The sequence below is a fragment of the Macrobrachium rosenbergii genome, chromosome 46, assembly GCF_040412425.1.
Source record: "Macrobrachium rosenbergii isolate ZJJX-2024 chromosome 46, ASM4041242v1, whole genome shotgun sequence".
NCBI classification, from domain to species: domain Eukaryota; kingdom Metazoa; phylum Arthropoda; class Malacostraca; order Decapoda; family Palaemonidae; genus Macrobrachium; species Macrobrachium rosenbergii.
In genome coordinates, this window is record NC_089786.1 from 52410182 (window position 1) to 52427194 (window position 17013).

At 38.5% G+C, this 17013-nt stretch overlaps 1 protein-coding gene and 1 long non-coding RNA gene across 7 annotated transcripts in view; both read left to right on the forward strand.

Annotated features, from left to right (window-relative positions):
• Positions 1 to 1480: 1480 nt before the first annotated feature.
• Positions 1481 to 7285, forward strand: LOC136830349 (uncharacterized). Its single transcript, XR_010850636.1, has 2 exons — positions 1481 to 1636; positions 1693 to 7285. It is a non-coding gene; the product is annotated as an uncharacterized lncRNA (long non-coding RNA).
• Positions 7286 to 10374: 3089 nt separating this feature from the next.
• The window catches only part of Sep1 (Septin 1), a 31564-nt gene continuing 24925 nt past the window's right edge, over positions 10375 to 17013 (forward strand). For 2 of the 6 annotated variants that reach the window (XM_067089819.1, XM_067089823.1), the window contains exon 1: positions 16650 to 17013. This exon is cut by the window's right edge and continues 84 nt beyond it. The gene's annotated coding sequence lies outside the window, so the exon portion shown is untranslated. Of the gene's footprint in view, positions 10580 to 13059; positions 13579 to 16649 lie in introns of those variants that run through there. The other 4 variants (XM_067089822.1, XM_067089818.1, XM_067089824.1 and 1 more) reach the window with 4 other exon arrangements.

Below are 17013 nucleotides of genomic sequence, written 5' to 3' on the forward strand. Positions count from 1 at the left end.
TCTAAGGGATCAACTCAAGCTTCTGTTCTGTTTGACATTCCTTTGAAGGTACTGGGTTCACTGCAGAACCTAATTGCAAAATGCCATACCCAGGACAACTTCCACTTTTCATTTTAGGAATTCAGCATCAGATGACAATAACTTGGAGGACATCTGCTATTCTTATACCCCAGTGAGGACTCTGAAATCAACAGAATGCTGTACAGACCTTGAAAGCAAGGCCAAGAGACACTGAGAAGCACTGAAAGCAAGGACAGAATGCAATCTGAAATTTTTATAAGGAGGAAGGTATTGCAATTGTGTGTTAGTGCAGCTGATATTGTTTGTTAAATAACATTATGGGCCAGCGAAGAGCTCCATTTGTCATTTGTTTACACCACTTTCCCACACACCCACAACTTCGAGGCATATCACGACGGGTATCCCCCCACCAGAAACTGTCGGTGAAACTAACGTTCTCTGGTGGGTGGCTGGATACCACACAGTATGTTACTGGTAATTCAAGGTACATGCGTCCTATATTCTTAGTGTCTTATTGTTGACAGGTTCTATTATTCAAGAATAACGATGTAAGGATTGCTGATACATTGGCAAGGAGTTTGAGGATAAAATCTTGCTTTACTTCCCGAAATTTGTCATTGAGGGTTTGCCACTCCAGGAAGCTGTTACTTCACTGTTAACTGTTAGTTTTTGCTCTAGAGTTTGACAGTGGTCACTTAAAGAAGGTTGTAATCCATGGAATGTTATTTTTGCCTAGGGTTTATAGGTTGTTACTCCAAGAATGTCCCATTACTAAGTTTTTAGCTTGAGTTTGAAGTCTATTCTTTCCGTTTACTAAGACTTTTGGCTTGAGTCGTTCTATTAATTCAGTGTGCTAAAACTGCTAGAACATCATCGCTACAAAGTTTTGCATTCTTTATTCCACTGATATTTCAGTACAAACAAATTTTCATTTTTGTAACCCCAAGTTTTTTGGCTTCAGGACATACCTGCTCATCCCAAGATTATGGAGGACAATTCCTATTCCTTTATTATGCATTTTTCTGGATTTTACCATTACATGTTGACCTGTACTGCTGTAACATCAGTTCAAGGGTGAGTCCACATTACAGCAAAACATGTCACAAATGCATTATAGCAACTCATCGCAAACACGTCACAAACAGATTGAATGCCTGTTAACAACTTATCCTGTGGTAATAACCGTGCTTCATACGATTATCAGCATCAACCAAGAATCGTTTTCCACTTACAGGGACTTTCAGTCCCTGATTTGTTTTCAACCTGTCTGTCATAAGAATGAGATAAGGTGCTGATGTGTTTACAACATGTCGAGCTATAGTGTGGATGCACCCAAACCTGCAATGAGAGCAATATACTGGTTTCAATTTGAATTTAGAGGATATATTTGGTTAACTGACTGATGTGTGAATCCATTTGTTCAAGCAAGATGGCAATTTTTGTACTTTAGACATTAGATGTAAGTGTTGAGTATTTGTTGGCCTTCAGCAACTGTGACGTTGCATCGTCGATCGAAGACTTTCAGGAAAATCAGTGGTTTTACTGTTTATAGTTTGAGGTTCCACATTTGTTGTTGATGATGTAAACATTTATGCTTTATTAATTATAGTTTGAGGTTCCACATTTGTTGTTGATGATGTAAACATTTTGCTTTATTAATTATAGTTTGAGGTTCCACATTTGTTGTTGATGATGTAAATGTTTGTGCTGTATTGTTTATAGTTTGAGGTTCCACATTTGTTGTTGATAATGTAAACATTTATGCTTTATTGTTTATAGTTTGAGATTCCTAAACGTTTTGGGCATTTAAAAATTTGAACATTTTTTGCTCATTTGTTTAAAGCTCCCCATTGTTTTCATTTTACTACAAACATTTATATCTCATTATTCATAGTTTGCTCAAACAATTTCCTATTGAGAATAACACGAATATGTTGTTGTATCGTTTATAACTTAAAGTTCCCAATTAATTGTGACACGTGTAATTTTCTGCTGTGTCAATCATAGTTTGAATTGGTCATTTTGACTTTACTGAACATAACTTGGTAAATATCATTGCCTCTGTAATTCTCGCTTACAAGTGAGTGTTAATGTTTTATTTTTTATAGTTTGCTTGTGTTTTGACATAAACCTTAATGTTTCATTGCTTACAGGTGAACAAACATTCTGTTTAATGTTTAAACTTTTACATGAACTTCTATTCTTGCTTTTTTTTTTTTTATAATCTGAAATGAATACTTGTGTGTCCCTGTTTATAGGTTAACAAATTCTTCTGCTTTGCGGTTTATAGGTTGATACACACTGTTTTCAGAGTGACATAAACACCTTTATGTTAATGTTTATAGTTCAAAGTAAGCATTGCATTAATTGTTAATTACATAACTCTCAGAGTTTGACATTTTATACTTGCTTTTCTGTGAATAATGTTAATGTTTGCAGTGTATTTCATGGTACCTAATATGTAACTGATTTTATTTATTTCTTAATGACCTCCTGACAACCTTATTTCAATCGATTCTTGGAGTGGAGGAGATGGACAATAAATTGCTGATTATTTCCCCTGTTATAAATACTGTTAATGCCACGTTGTCAATAACTGTTAAATACTCTTATGATTATTTTGATACTGAAGTGTACGAAACCTTGTATAATAAGTTCATCCTGTAAAATCATATTATATAACATTTTAGAAAGTCATGTACATAGAGGTTAATGAACTTGATTCAACTATTTGTCAATTGTTCAATTGTTCTTTGTACTGTGTATATGGTTCCATCATGTTTTCTTCTTCTTCTTCTTCTTCTTCTTCTTCTGGGCTCTTCTGAAGCTAATCATGTCTTATCCTAAGTCTGTTTACTGCGCAATAATCTCATTATCTACGCTCACTCTTTGATTACTCAGAAATTTAGTGTATAATCCACCATGTTTACTGACCAACTTATCTCGTAAGTCATGAACGAATTCTGAATACGCTGTGCTGTCAAGAAGGTTAGGTTCTCCATTTCCTTTTGCAATAATTATCATAGTCTTCGGTCGAATTCAACAAGGAATGCAATATTCGAGGAGGGTCGAGCTTCGCGGCCTCCGGCGATGGGACGAGGCGAGCATGGTGTCTTGAAAGAAGGAAATAATTGGTTCAAGGAATCCCATAACACTTCATGAGACTCAAACGGCACAGTATTGTTTTGGCACGAGACATGTAGTTGCTGTTTTGCTATGGAGTCAAACCACGCGGCGTCACTGGACACAGAAAGTGGAGGTTTCTCTCATACAATTGGCCCAATGTCAATCCTGCCACCAGAAGATGAAAGAATATCTTTAGAAAAGGTTCACATTGCCACAGACCACCTAATACACGATGCAAAGTCTCACTTAGCTCAGGAAGTAAGGATAGTCTTCTAAAACCCACATAGCAATACCACAGGCAATAGGAACAGCTTTTTAAAGAGCTCAAAAGGCAAGAACAGTACAGCATTCCAAAGAGACAAATTACTCAGCATCAGTTAAAGGATGGAATGGGAACACCATTCCTAAAGGAAAGGTACTTGCAAACAGGTCGCTTAACTCTTGGAGAAGAGAAGGAATTCCATAACCAAAACCCACAGAGAGTCACTCACAAAACGTTTAGGGTATTTCAGCCCAAAAGACTAGGTGAGCAGTACAGTACTGCTTGTGCCAGGAGGTGGTAAATACACTCCAGGAAATTAAACTAATGAACAGTAAACATTAAAGTGATTTAAAGCCAAGACAAATTAGCGGAGAGAAAGGAAAAGGCTTCATGCCACAGGAGTGCAGTGTTCTCACATCAGTTAGACCTAAGTTGGCTCCTCAGAGAGACTTCAAACTCAAGTATCTCTTAGCCACTTTGATTAACAAGAAATCAGCAGATGTTGGTTTCATTAATTTAGTTGAGATCAAGGAAGAACACACAGTATGTTACAAGAGACCTGATTAATAGTATCAGGCTACTCATAGGTGGAGGAAGTGGTTGCAAGATTTGTGACTAATCTTTTAAGGGTGCCTGTGCATTATGAACTGAGAATTTATATTGGCAAGTTCCAAATGCAATGTTTGTATGGTCTCTGATTCAGAAAGAAGTTACCCTTTCTTTGCCAATTAGCAAAAGGTTGGAATCATTTACAAAAAAAGCCAAATTTTTATACAACAAGGTCCTATGTCACAAGTGGCTAGTAAGATTCAATACAAAAGAAAGGTTGTACATACAGATTATTACAAGCCACGGGATTTCTTGAAAGTGCTTGAGATTTCTGGAATTCTATGAAGTATCATAAATATTCATATTATCACCATGGGACTACTCTAGACAGCCTTGGTCCATATGTGAGAAAAAGATTTCAATGATCACTTACTACATATATATTTCTTCATACACTCTATAGTTATATGTATTTGAAATATACGTCGTAAGTACTAACATATCTACATTAATGTGCCTCATCTTCCTTTTTTTCAACAGCTTCTCAACTACGAAAGGGTGTTGTTTCAGCTTGTGGCAACTTATCCAATTTAAACGCACAACGAATATTGTTCCTTGTTGACTTCAGTCCCTAATTGATATCCTTTCAGACCATCAAGTTGTATACTGTCATTCTGAAGTGTCGAAATCTTTATTTGTAAAAGCCCAGTTAGCGTGTATTTTGTTAGGGCCCTTATTTCCCGTCATGCCATCAGTTATCGTCCTGTTATCAAGTTACGGTCCGAGGACGCTTGGTCACTGGTGGCCACAGGTCTTGTTGCTGCCTGAGCAGTTGGGTCCCCCAGCTCTGAAATCGGTGCGTTGCTTTAGCCGTGACGCTGGCGTTGTTGGCTTTGGGATGATCACTGACATAATATGTTCGGAGTTTTCCTTTCAGCGTGTAAAGACAATCGGCGTCGTTTGCCAGCCGTTTGCGTGAGTTTGGTTTGGCTCATTGCTTTGGAACTAGAAAACCATTCTCTGACATTAAAAATGGAAACATAAAATTACTGCCTCTGGAAAGTCAGCTTGACGTCTGCAGGTGAATTTCTTAAATTATTTTCTGATCTTTCATTGGCTTACCGAGTGGGACTCTTTCCACAGCAGATCTTTGTTAGCAAAACTTTGTTTGTTCGGGTATCCCAAGGTGGCGCTAGGAAGTGACTTCAAAACTAGAAATTGGCCTTATTGATGCTACTGAGGGTTGTGATTCTCTTCCGCAACTATTGTGATGATTAAGATGTTAACGATGCAGATGTATACTGGAAACAGACAAGGCTGTATGCTGGAGAACAGGGCTGTGCTCAATGATCTTGTAAGTGGCATTAGTTCAGTAACACCGTCACGGGATGTTTTCCTCACAAGTACCTTTGAAATCTCGTTTCAAAGTTGCCCTTAAGTCAGTTCTGCTCTGAGCACTTAATGTCGAGAACTTACGTACCAGTCAAGTAAGATTAAAACACCGAGATAGGAGAGTATTTGCGAGGTGAAACTAGTTGTGGGTCAACTTGGCTTCTCCTATGGTTGTGCGATCAAAGCAGCATTTGGGGCAAACAATGGGAAACTCCAGAGATAAGATAGTTCGGGCGATGTGGGTGGAAGAAAGGAAAAGAACTACCACAGAGGTTGGAGAAGGTAGCTTGTCCATGATTCTGAGGTAATTTTATGATCATTCTTACCAGCAGATTAGCTAACTGTGTGATTATAAATCATAGCTGATGTAGCTAGGATGCAGATTTAGAAATTACTGATATTGGTCTTAACGGTGGAGATTAGCCAATCTTTTCAGTCATATTTTTCACTGCACTTTGCATTCCAAATATCCCATTTTGGCTTTGCAGGTAATTGAATTGTACAAAATGATTATCATGTTCAGAGACCATTCAGGTAGTGAGATTTGCCACGTCAAAGAGCTCAAAATTCAAGATATTCATATCCCCAGGAACTTTGCTGGCTGTCTCATGATATTCTGACTGCAGCCTACCTAAATTGCTGTATTATTGGTCTACAAGACTATTGGCTGATTATCCTTAGACCAACTGTATACATTATTAGTCCATGAGAGAACTTGGATCAAATTCCACTATGCCACCTCTTAAAAAATCCAAATAGATCTTAGCTATATAGTCAAGGACAATTTGAGTCTGTGTCCATTGTTAAGATTGGTTTTCGAAGATAGCCTCGTTTATTGTCATAGGCTTTCATGTATTAGGAACAAGAACAGTTATGTAAAAACGACAGAGACCAACTCCTTCAGCGAGTTTTTAGCTACTACTCGAAACTCTAGAGACTCTTAGTCCGTTTTGCGCAGTTCTAGGATCTGTCCAGTAAAGGCTCTTCGGATTTTTCTTCTTCTTCCAGAAAGAGTTTTTGAAACCTTTAAAATCTACCTACGGTAATTCCATTTTATCTCCCCTTGTATCGTCGCGAGCGCCTTTACTCTCAAAGATCAACCAGATGTTTAAATCGCAGAAAAGTAAACTGTGAGAAGCGAGATGAATTTCTCTTCTTAGATTCATCAGTGTGTGAACTTCAAATAACTTACCACTGTAGTTATGGATAACTTACTTTGTATAATCTAGTTCGTTACGGGCTTTGTGATTTTGTGATTTCCTTCTATCGTTAGTAAGGTTCATATTTGCTTCAAACGCCTGCTGCCATGACAAGTAGGTGTTTTCTTTTGTAATTCCCTTTCTCATTCAACTTGGCTTGACCAAGTAAATATGAATCTTATTACTTTATGACTTACAGCTCAATTTCGCCTGCCCGTGGCACAGCTTGGCTAGTGAGAGTCGTTAGGTACGTAGAACCGGAGGGCGAAACCATATTCTGAAATGCCTCAACAGTCACCTTTGAATTCATCATTGCTGTCACATAACATTGACTTTCATCATGGATGAGCCATTTGCATAAGCATTACCGTCGAGTTTATAGAGTCAGTAAACCCATTCTGAATTGTTCGTAAAAGACGAGGTTCAATGATTCCTTCCTCTTTCATCATTATAAGAAATATAAAGGTGAGAGGCAATACAAAAAATGCTTTCCTATGGAAAGGTTCTTCAGAGTATGATGTTTCTCCTCCCCTCGTCAGTTGCAGGTCTAGCGAGTTGCCTATACTGTGCAAGGTGGAAATATTTTATAGCAAAGTTCTGCTAGATGACACAAAATAGGGACGGTGGCCGCTATATTGTGGCGCTACTTTCAGCAATAAAAATAAAAAAGAATAACTTTAGTCATGTAAGCCTCTGTAGATGTTGCGGCCTGGAATAAACACTAGTTTTCTATGAATTTCGGTCTTTCCTTTACCCTTCCTTTGAAGCGCTTGAAATGCTATTGAATTCTAAGTCTGCTAAATCCTCTTAAAACGGAATAGTTCGGCAAAGTAACTATGTGGGACTTAGCAGCCAGACCATTGTCTTCTGAGTCAGAGTTTGCGAAGGTGTAATGTACTCATGCTGACCTAATTCTAAGTTACTTTTGTTAAAGGTGATGCAAAATCATGCTGACTAGACTTAAAGTCACTGTTGGCAAAGACATAACACAGTCACACTGAATTGGTTTAAAAGTCACTGTTATCAGGTATAACATACTAAGATTGACCAGATTAAAAGTCAGAATTGACTGGGTTGTAGCACAATCTCAGTAACTTGATTTAAAGCCCTTATTACCAGAGGTATAATACAATCAAGCTAACTTGATCTGAGGTTGCTGTTGGGGAAGTATTACGCAGTCAATGTGACTTTGACTTAAAGTCTCAAGTAGTAAAGATGTAGCAGTCCCACTGACTTGACTTAGAGTAACTACTGGAAAAGGTAAACACAGCCACACTGACTTGACTTAGAGTTACCACTGACGAAAGTAAACACAATCACACAGTCTTGACTTAGAGTCACTTCTGGCCAAGGTAAACACAATCACACTTACTTGATTTAGAGTAATTTCTGGCCAAGGTAAACACAACGATTTAGAGTAATTTCTGGTCAGGGTAAATTCAGTCACACTGACCTGACTTGGATTCACCAGCGGCAAAGGTATCAACGCCAATAACACCAGCTTGACTGACACAGTTTGGAGTGGCTGCATATTCTCGAACCATTCAAAGGGGTGGTCCGCAGAATTTGTTCTTAAGCAAATAGTGAACACAGGAACAAGGTAAAGTTAAGAAGCTAGACAGCTAGGTAAGTTGAGACCTAAACATTCTTCTTGAGAGTTTAACCTCTGCTAGAAAAGTCATTCTTATTGTTAGTGTGGCTGCACCATCAAAAATGAGGATGATTTGAAAGAGAGCTGAGACAATGTGCACGGATGCTAGGCACATTGGGGAGTGTTATGAAGCCTAGACCAAGGTGCCTTTGTTCTGTAAACTTATGTAAGGGCTAGTAGTGAGAGAATGGTGAATGGTGACCCCGGGATGAACGACGGCAAAGCTAAACATGGACTGTATTCCCTGTACTATATGTGTAACACACAGGAGGAAAAAATATGGCTAAATATGGAATTCCTTATGAATAACTTTGCTGACTGAGTACAAATTCCATCAGAGAGTGTTGCCCCATTTACATTCTGCTTGCCTCTTGGTTACTGCGGGATGTGAACCTACAATGCTCGTGTATATATCTCTTAATCTATGTTTTTCACTGCAGAGGCCTTTGGGAGGGGCAACCTAGACGAAAATCAGAGAAAGTTAATGAAAGGAACAGGGGCTGGTTCATACGAACGGTTCGGCAAAAATGATTATCAGAACTTCCGAGAAATTGTAAGAGAGAGAGAGAGAGAGAGAGAGAGAGAGAGAGAGAGAGAGAGAGATCTGTAAACACTTGACAGAGAGTGTCAGAGAATTTGATCATTTTCATGGAAAAGACTTGTCAGAAATGATTAAGAGAATTCTTCTTTGAAGCGATAGGAATTCTGAGAGAGAGAGAGAGAGAGAGAGAGAGAGAGAGAGAGAGTCTCTGTCTGTCTCTGTCCATTACTCTCTCTCTCTCTCTCTCTCTCTCTATTGTTTAGCTAAAATTTACATATCCCAGCCGACAAATGGAACATAAACTTTTCTCTTTTTCTCTCTCAATACAAAACTCTCTCTCTCTCTCTCTCCTTCAAAAGAACCCTGATGACTCCTCTTATCCCTTCCTAGAAATGGAAAGCCTAATAAACCCACCCCACCTCAATATTTCATCCCTGAAGAAGGATAAGACGAACCATTTCACATATCTTCTCCATAGACCATAGACTCACAGAGCCATCTCACAGACGCTCAGGCGATAAGGAGGTCGCTGAAACAATACACAATTCTTCCCCTTTTAAAGAATCAAGTTGCCTTCTTGGGAAAGGACTGTGGCTATGGGAATCGTTCCTTAGAATTTTATGACCTTACTCATCTGTGTTTTCTGTGATGGCTTGGGAGAGGAGCGGAGGTCCACGCTTTTTTTTCAAGATTCTGTTTGGGTGGATTTTCACCAGATTTTTACCCAAGTGGGACATGTACGCTGGCTACAAGTGTTCAGATTTTGGGAGAGGTAGGAATGGGACTTTTTTGGGGAGAAGGTCACTTTTGTGGGGGTCAGGGGAAGAGTAGATTGTCCAGCCACGGTGTAGGCCTAGGCTACTACTTTAAATACAGAAATTCGTAGTACCATAAGTAGAATTCTTCAGTATCTACAATCCCTCGAGAGTGCTGTGAGTGCTGTTAGTACAATTAATACCATTCTTTGCATCATGAATCTAAATTCCTCATTATCCATGAGCATTCGACGTGCTACGGATGAGACAGTGGTGAACAACGCACTATTTATAATCTCAATCGACGTGATACCGATGAGTCTAACGCCTGTCAGTAACACAGAACACAAGTAAAAAATGCGTCGAAGTTCCATCGGCGCAATCGAGTTTTCTGTACAGCGTATAATAATCAAGGCCACCGAAAATAGATCTATCTTTCGGTGGTCTCGGTATAATGCTGTATGAGCCGCGGCCTATGAAACTTTAACCACGGCGCGGTGGTGGCCTGTCCTATATCGCTGCCAGAAGCACGATTACGGCTAACTTTAACCTTAAATAAAATGAAAAATACCGAGGCTAGAGGGCTGCAATTTGGTATGTTTGATGATTGGAGGGTGGATGATCAACATACCAATTTGCAGCCCTCTAGCCTCGGTAGTTTTTAAGATCTGAGGACGGACAGACAAAGCCGGCACAATAGTTTCCTTTGACAGAAAGTAAAACTATAATTTATCATCATCGTCATCATCATCCAAGCCTCGAGATGCTAATACCCAAATACCCAGCTGGCCCCTCAGCCCCTCAGCCGCCAACCAACACAGGATACAATATGACAGGATGCTGTGTTATCTACATTTATCTATCTATTTATTCTACTATTTTTCTAAGTAGAAGCAGATACAACGAGTCCCTGTCACAACCCTCGAAGCCAGTGGACGGTTGACTGTGAATCACTAGTACTAATGGTGGACAAGTTGATATAAATATATATTTCTTAGTGAATTTCCAAAGATAAATATATATTCGTGTTTGTGATTACTGTGATTTTATGTCTAAACTCGTTTTATTTCGGTTTTTTGAAAGGTAAGTGGATGGTGCGTCGTTTGTTGTGTTTATTGAACTGAACTGAATGTAGAATTTAGGCCAAAGGTCATTCAGCGCTGAAACGGAAATTTGACAGTAAAAGGGTTTGAAAGGTTTAACAGGAGGAGAACCTTTTTGCAGTTTCACTATGGATCATTTGTTAGGAGAGGGTTGTGGAAAGTAAGATGGAAGAAAGAGAATATGAACGGAGGTGCAGTAAAAGGAATGAGAGTGGTTGCAGCTAGGGGCCGAAGGTACGCTGCAAAGAACCTTTGAGGTACGCTGACGGTACTGTACTCCTACGGGGTTTGTTGTGGTTTAAATTTTGTATTACTGAGCCGTTTTCATAATAATAATAATAATAATAATAATAATAATAATAATAATAATAATAATAATAATTTTGAAGTAAAGTCTGTCAGTGTAGCAATTATGGAAACTCTGGTAACACTGTTTTCAAACCAGGTGTGGAAAGTCCATCGAGATATCAAATATTAACTGACTAGAATCTTCAATTTGCCAAACCTGTGTTATTAATAGCATATTACCTGGCCACGCCCCTCTCCCCCCCCCATTTAACCCACTCCGCCCCCTGAAAAATAAAGTTATTTGATGTATCTGTAACAGACGATTTCAAATAGGGAAAGGCGCAACAACTCTGAACGAATAAAGTTGCATTTATCGTTATATTTTGTCACTCAGAGACTGTTTAATAAAGATATATCATTAAGTGAGATATCTATCTATCTAAATATAATTATATCTACATATATATGTATTTCGTAAGAATATATTTGATATACATATATTACGTAAGAATATATTTATATATATCGATGATCTCTCCCAGTAGTATGACCGTTAGACTCAAGTTTTGAACTCCTGCCGGCCGGCTACCCTATGAGACCACCCTTCCTCTCCCTCTCCCTCTCTCTCCCTCCCCCTCTCCCTCCAGACAACCTCCAACACCTACACTCTCCCTCCAACACCCACACTCTCCCCCAACAACGCTTATCTCCAACAGATAAGCACAGACAGGGGACGGACAGAATGACAGATTCCTGTCACTGCTAAGGTGTTCAAGTATGCCAGCAATGTTGACGGTTTTAACGATAATGTTAGTTTTAACATTTCGTCTTACGATGGGTAGTGGAAGGAGAGTGGAATTTGAGTTAATTTAACGTAGTGATGGTAAAAATGATTTACGAGGAATTGGCTTTATGTCGAAAATTGTTTACTTTTTTACATTTGAGAGAGCTAAGTTAAATTTGAGGCAGTTTGGAAATATAAATTTTGACGGTAAAATATTTATAGAAATAAGTGAAAATATTATTATTATTATTATTATTATTATTATTATTATTATTATTATTATTATTATTATTATTATTATTGCTCAAGTACTTACAATAATATGTGAAAATGTGTCTTTATTATTATTATTATTATCCACAATGAAGAACTACTCAAATGAAACAGGTTTCAAGGGTTTGAAATAAACGTATTTGAAAAATATGAAAAAATTAAAATTACAATTAGATAAATGCTGAATTATCACTTTAATATATTTTTTTATATGCTGCGTGTTTTTGAACTAACATACTAATTAATGTGAGAAGATATAAAATTACCCAGATAAAAGTGCAAGGATATTGAATATAGTTAACTGTTTCATCTTTAATTAATTACATGAGCATTATCTTGCAAATACTAACCAGTAAAGTATATATATATATATATATATATATATATATATATATATATATATATATATATATATGTGTGTGTGTGTGTGTGTGTGTGTGTGTGTGCGTGTGTGTGTGTGTGAGAGAGAGAGAGAATTTAATTATGAATAGATGGCTGTTCACAACTCGCATATCTTAGCCAAATTAAGAGATAGTTTTAACCAGCTCTCTTGGGGGCGATCTCACTTCTTATTACCGAGAGACTTTAGTTTTTGTTTATCTATTCGGTAACATATATATTAAAGCTTCTGGTTTCCTATCTTTGGTGCGACACACCACATGCGACTGACCACCAGATAAATATATTTAATGGATTTTTCGAGAGATGGGTTTAAAGAGTCCCCCTCCTCCCCTAAACCACTCGTGGGTACACGTATGGTACTAACGTCTATGAAATGGCACAATAAATGTTATGATATCGGAGACGGTGGTGTATGGAAGGTCTGATTGGGTGGGAGGAGGATGGGGGAGGGGAGGGAGGTCCATATAGAGAGAGAGAGAGGGAAAGAGAGAGAGTGTGCAACTGAGCGCGCCAAAAAGGGGTAACTGGTTATGTTCTTTGCAAAAGAGTTTACACGAGGAAGGAGGAGATCGTATGTCGCCTTTCTCTCTCTCTCTCTCTCTCTCTCTCTCTTGCCTCAATTTATCTGCATCTCCCTCGCTTCCTCTCCCCCCACCTCCTCTTTTTCTTCCTCTTCTTCTTCTTCTTCTTCCACCGAGACCTTGCATGACTCCAGGTCGACACATCGCCGCGCGAGCGCTAGACGCATCTCTCTCTCTCTCTCTCTCTCTCTCTCTCTCACTCTCTCTCTCTCCCGTGAACCTCGATAAAACCTTTGTTCGATTTCATTTGCGGTTGCTCGTTGTGGCCGTCAGCACGTCGTTTGTTGTTCGTCGTGCTGACGATGATGATGGTGGTTCGTCCTAATCAGTGCGTGTTTATACAGAGACTAAGTGCAAGAAAGTGGCTGAGATAGGCCTGTGGAATTTTTTTTTTTAAACGGGAGGCTGTGTCGTTAAAAAATGAAGTGTTTTGTGGTGCAACTTAATATAATATAATACGTTATTACTTTGAAGGAAATAATGTATAAAGAAAACTCTCCATAACATTGATCGTGTTATTTAATTGTTATTTATCGCGCTGTTATTTATTGAAAAGTTTTTGAAGACGCGTAATTATTATCTATAATAATAATATTTAAGCAACTGATGGAAGATAGAATTGATTGCGTCTGCAAAAAATCTACTAGAAAGGTAAGACATGGTAATATATTATAGTATATATATATATATATATATATATATATATATATATATATATATATATATATATATATAATATTGTAAGGACAGTTTTCAACGCATTGAATAGTGCGTATTTTATTACAAACAACGAGCACCTTTCATTATGCGTCCAGGTGTTACAACAGTATCTCTCTCTCTCTCTCTCATTGAATACTTCATTTCCATTTAAAACTAACGTGTGTTACCAACAGCGATCACCTTTCATTATGAACCGTCCAGCTATTAAAGCTCTCTCTCTCTCTCTCTCTCTCTCTCTCTCTCTCTCTCTCTCTCTCTCTCTCTCTCTCTCTCTCTCATTAAAATAAATCCCGATAGAGCTAATTTTTAACAGAACAGTATCTATGTATGTGTGTGAGAGTGTGCTCTCTCTCTCTCTCTCTCTCTCTCTCTCTCTCTCTCTCATTAAATAATTCATTTTTAATAAAAAAAAATTCCCTGTAGAGTTCATTCTTAACAGAGCAATATCTAGGCCTATGTATGTGTGCAAGTTTGTGTATTCATATGTCTATTTGTGTGTGTATTTGTGCGTGTATGTGTGTGTGTTTGTGCGTGTTTGTGTCCTACTTCCTTTACCTGATGCCCATCTTCTTCTCCTTCTTCTTCAATATCTCACTATCTTCCGTTCGACAGCCACAATCGACACCTTTCATCGACTCATCTAAACACTCCATTGCCTCCATGAAATAATTTCACTGTCTGTTCGAAGGGGCAACGAAACAGACAGGCAGATACAGATAGACGGAAGAACAAGCGCCCTTTCTGACGGACGTAAACGAAAGCTTTTATTAATTGGACAGAGAGAGAGAGAGAGAGAGAGAGAGAGAGAGGTGGCACCAATGCAGCTACTCTGATCGTTACTTTTACTGTGCGTCCTCAAAGCAGTTTTTGGCTATTCTTTTCTTCTGTTTATATGTTCTTTATTATTATTATTATTATTATTATTATTATTATTATTATTATTAGTAGTAGTAGTAGTAGTAGTAGTAGTAGTAGTAGTAGTAGTAGTAGTAGTAGTAGCAGCAGTAGTAGAACCTATTCAAGTAGCAGCGAAACATGTAAAAGTACCCTCAAGATAAACTCACTCAGCTGACAGGGACACTTTTAAACGAAAATATCAGCAGGAAATTTCGCGGTCTGAAAGATAGTATCTTAAAAGCAGAAGGTCAGAGTTCAAGTCAAGAAATAACTCCCCCAAAAGGTCACGCTTGTTGACCGGATTCGAGGGTGAGCGTTGGAGGATTTGTAATTTTTTTTTTTTTAATATAGAGAAACAGACGAACTCACAAACGCGAAAGCTGGTCCTCCAATGTATAGACCTATCACCCTATAACGGGTTTTATTGGTCTATTTAGAGAATGTATGTTTATTTCATTATTATATAAGTGATATGTAAGTTACTTTGTGTAATTTTGAGCGTAATGGCATAATAGGAATAGGGAATTAGGCCTATTTAAGCAATAGGCAAATAAACACACAAGCTGACCCTCCCTTGTATAGACCTATAACGGGTTTTATTGGTCTATTTAGAGAATGTATGTTTATTTCATTATTATATAAGTGATGTGTAAGCTACTTCGTGTAATTTTGAGCGTAATGCCAAAATAGGAATAGGGAATTAGGCCTATTTAAGCAAAAGACGAACTACAAACATAAAAGCTGACCCTCCCTTGTATAGACCTATAACCGGTTTTACTGGTCTCTTTAGAGAATGTATGTTTATTTAATTAGGATGCAAGTGATGTTATTTAGAATGTGATTTATATATATGTTATTGTAATTTTAAGTGTTATGTCACACTAGAAGCGTGAAATTCGGCCTATGCAAGCAGGGGACACACTTAACGAACTTCCAAACGAAAACAGGCTCACATTCAAATTGCAACATCGTATAGAACTACAATCGTTTTCACTCGTCGTTTCAGATATAAGCGAGATACAAAATAACGTCATGTTATTATAGGAGTTATGTCACGCTGGAAATGGGAAATTATATATACTTAATTAAATATGGAGGAAAAACACTCGCCCAGTTCATTCGTCACCTCGCCTAATCCGGCAAGGTGGAAAGTGAATTGTCACGGTGTGCGATGATGGCGCATACATACGCACATACGTAAATACGTAACCTACATACGCACATGGGCTACATGGCTCCCTTTTTTTTTTATTTTTTAATTGTTGACATACAATACCGCGGTATTGTTGGTGACTCACAGGCTACAGGAAATGCTTAGTATGGTGGAATAAAAAACTTAGGGCGGAGACCTCCACCCACGCGTTAATGAGTCTCCATGTGTGTGTGTTTGTGTGTGTATGTGTCTATAAAATCACGCTGCTTTGGATATAATTAGCTTCTTTCTTTGCATGTGGCCTGTTTGTGTATATTTTTGTAACTGGTAATGATTGTGTATACGAGTTTGTGCTGTATCTTAAGGCATATGTTTAGGTTATGTGTGAATGCACGTTTGTAATCAGCTGATTGAGAGCTTACTGCTTTGTCCTTTCTGAACATGTGTTGGGTATGATGGCTGTTTATTAGATATGTGTTTGTGTGTGTGTTTATGCGTGTGTGTGTGTGTGAGAGAGAGAGAGAGAGAGAGAGAGAGAGAGAGAGAGAGAGAGTCGTATCACTTATTTCCATCTCAGAAACTTCCATCCTCATCAAGAATTTTCATTTGCATAAATATTCACATTCATAAATTCTCATCTTCTCTCATAAACGCTCCCCCTCGTTACCCAGTTCATTCAGTAGGAATCATCGTCATCATTATCATGGTCTCGTTAACCTCGCCCCACCATCCCCCCCCAAAAAAAGCTGTCATCTTTTTTATTTTATCTTTTTCACCTCCCGAGGCTTTCTTCTTTTACTGGTACGACCTCCTCCTCCTCGGAGGTGCTTCTACTAGTACAGCTGTCCGCCGCAGGAGCTACCTACTAGCTACAGACCCACCCAGCACCCGTCCTTGCCTAAAGTACTATAGGTATACCTTCATTCAGCGCTGCCATTACCGCCCCCTAAGCGCTACTACTGCTGCTGCGGCGGTGGCGCCTCCTCCACCTTCTTCGTCTTCTGCAGTCCAGCGCCACCTAAACAGCGTGTTTTAAGATCGTGGCGGTGTTAGGACGTTTAGAAACGCCAGTGCTCAGTTACCGTTGGGACAGTATGGTTTGATTTGCCGAACTGGTCGTTTGAGCGTGCGGGTGTGATAAGGGCGTGTAGTTTGTTTAGTCGTGTGGTTTGACGACCGAATAATCATTGACAGTGTAGTTTGATTCGTATGTAACTGTGTAGTTTGATAAAACAATACTTAACGACAGCGTACTTTTGCCTGTTCTGTGTCAGTCTAGTTTTATTCCCGGCAGTGATCGCAAACGGCCCCTAGGC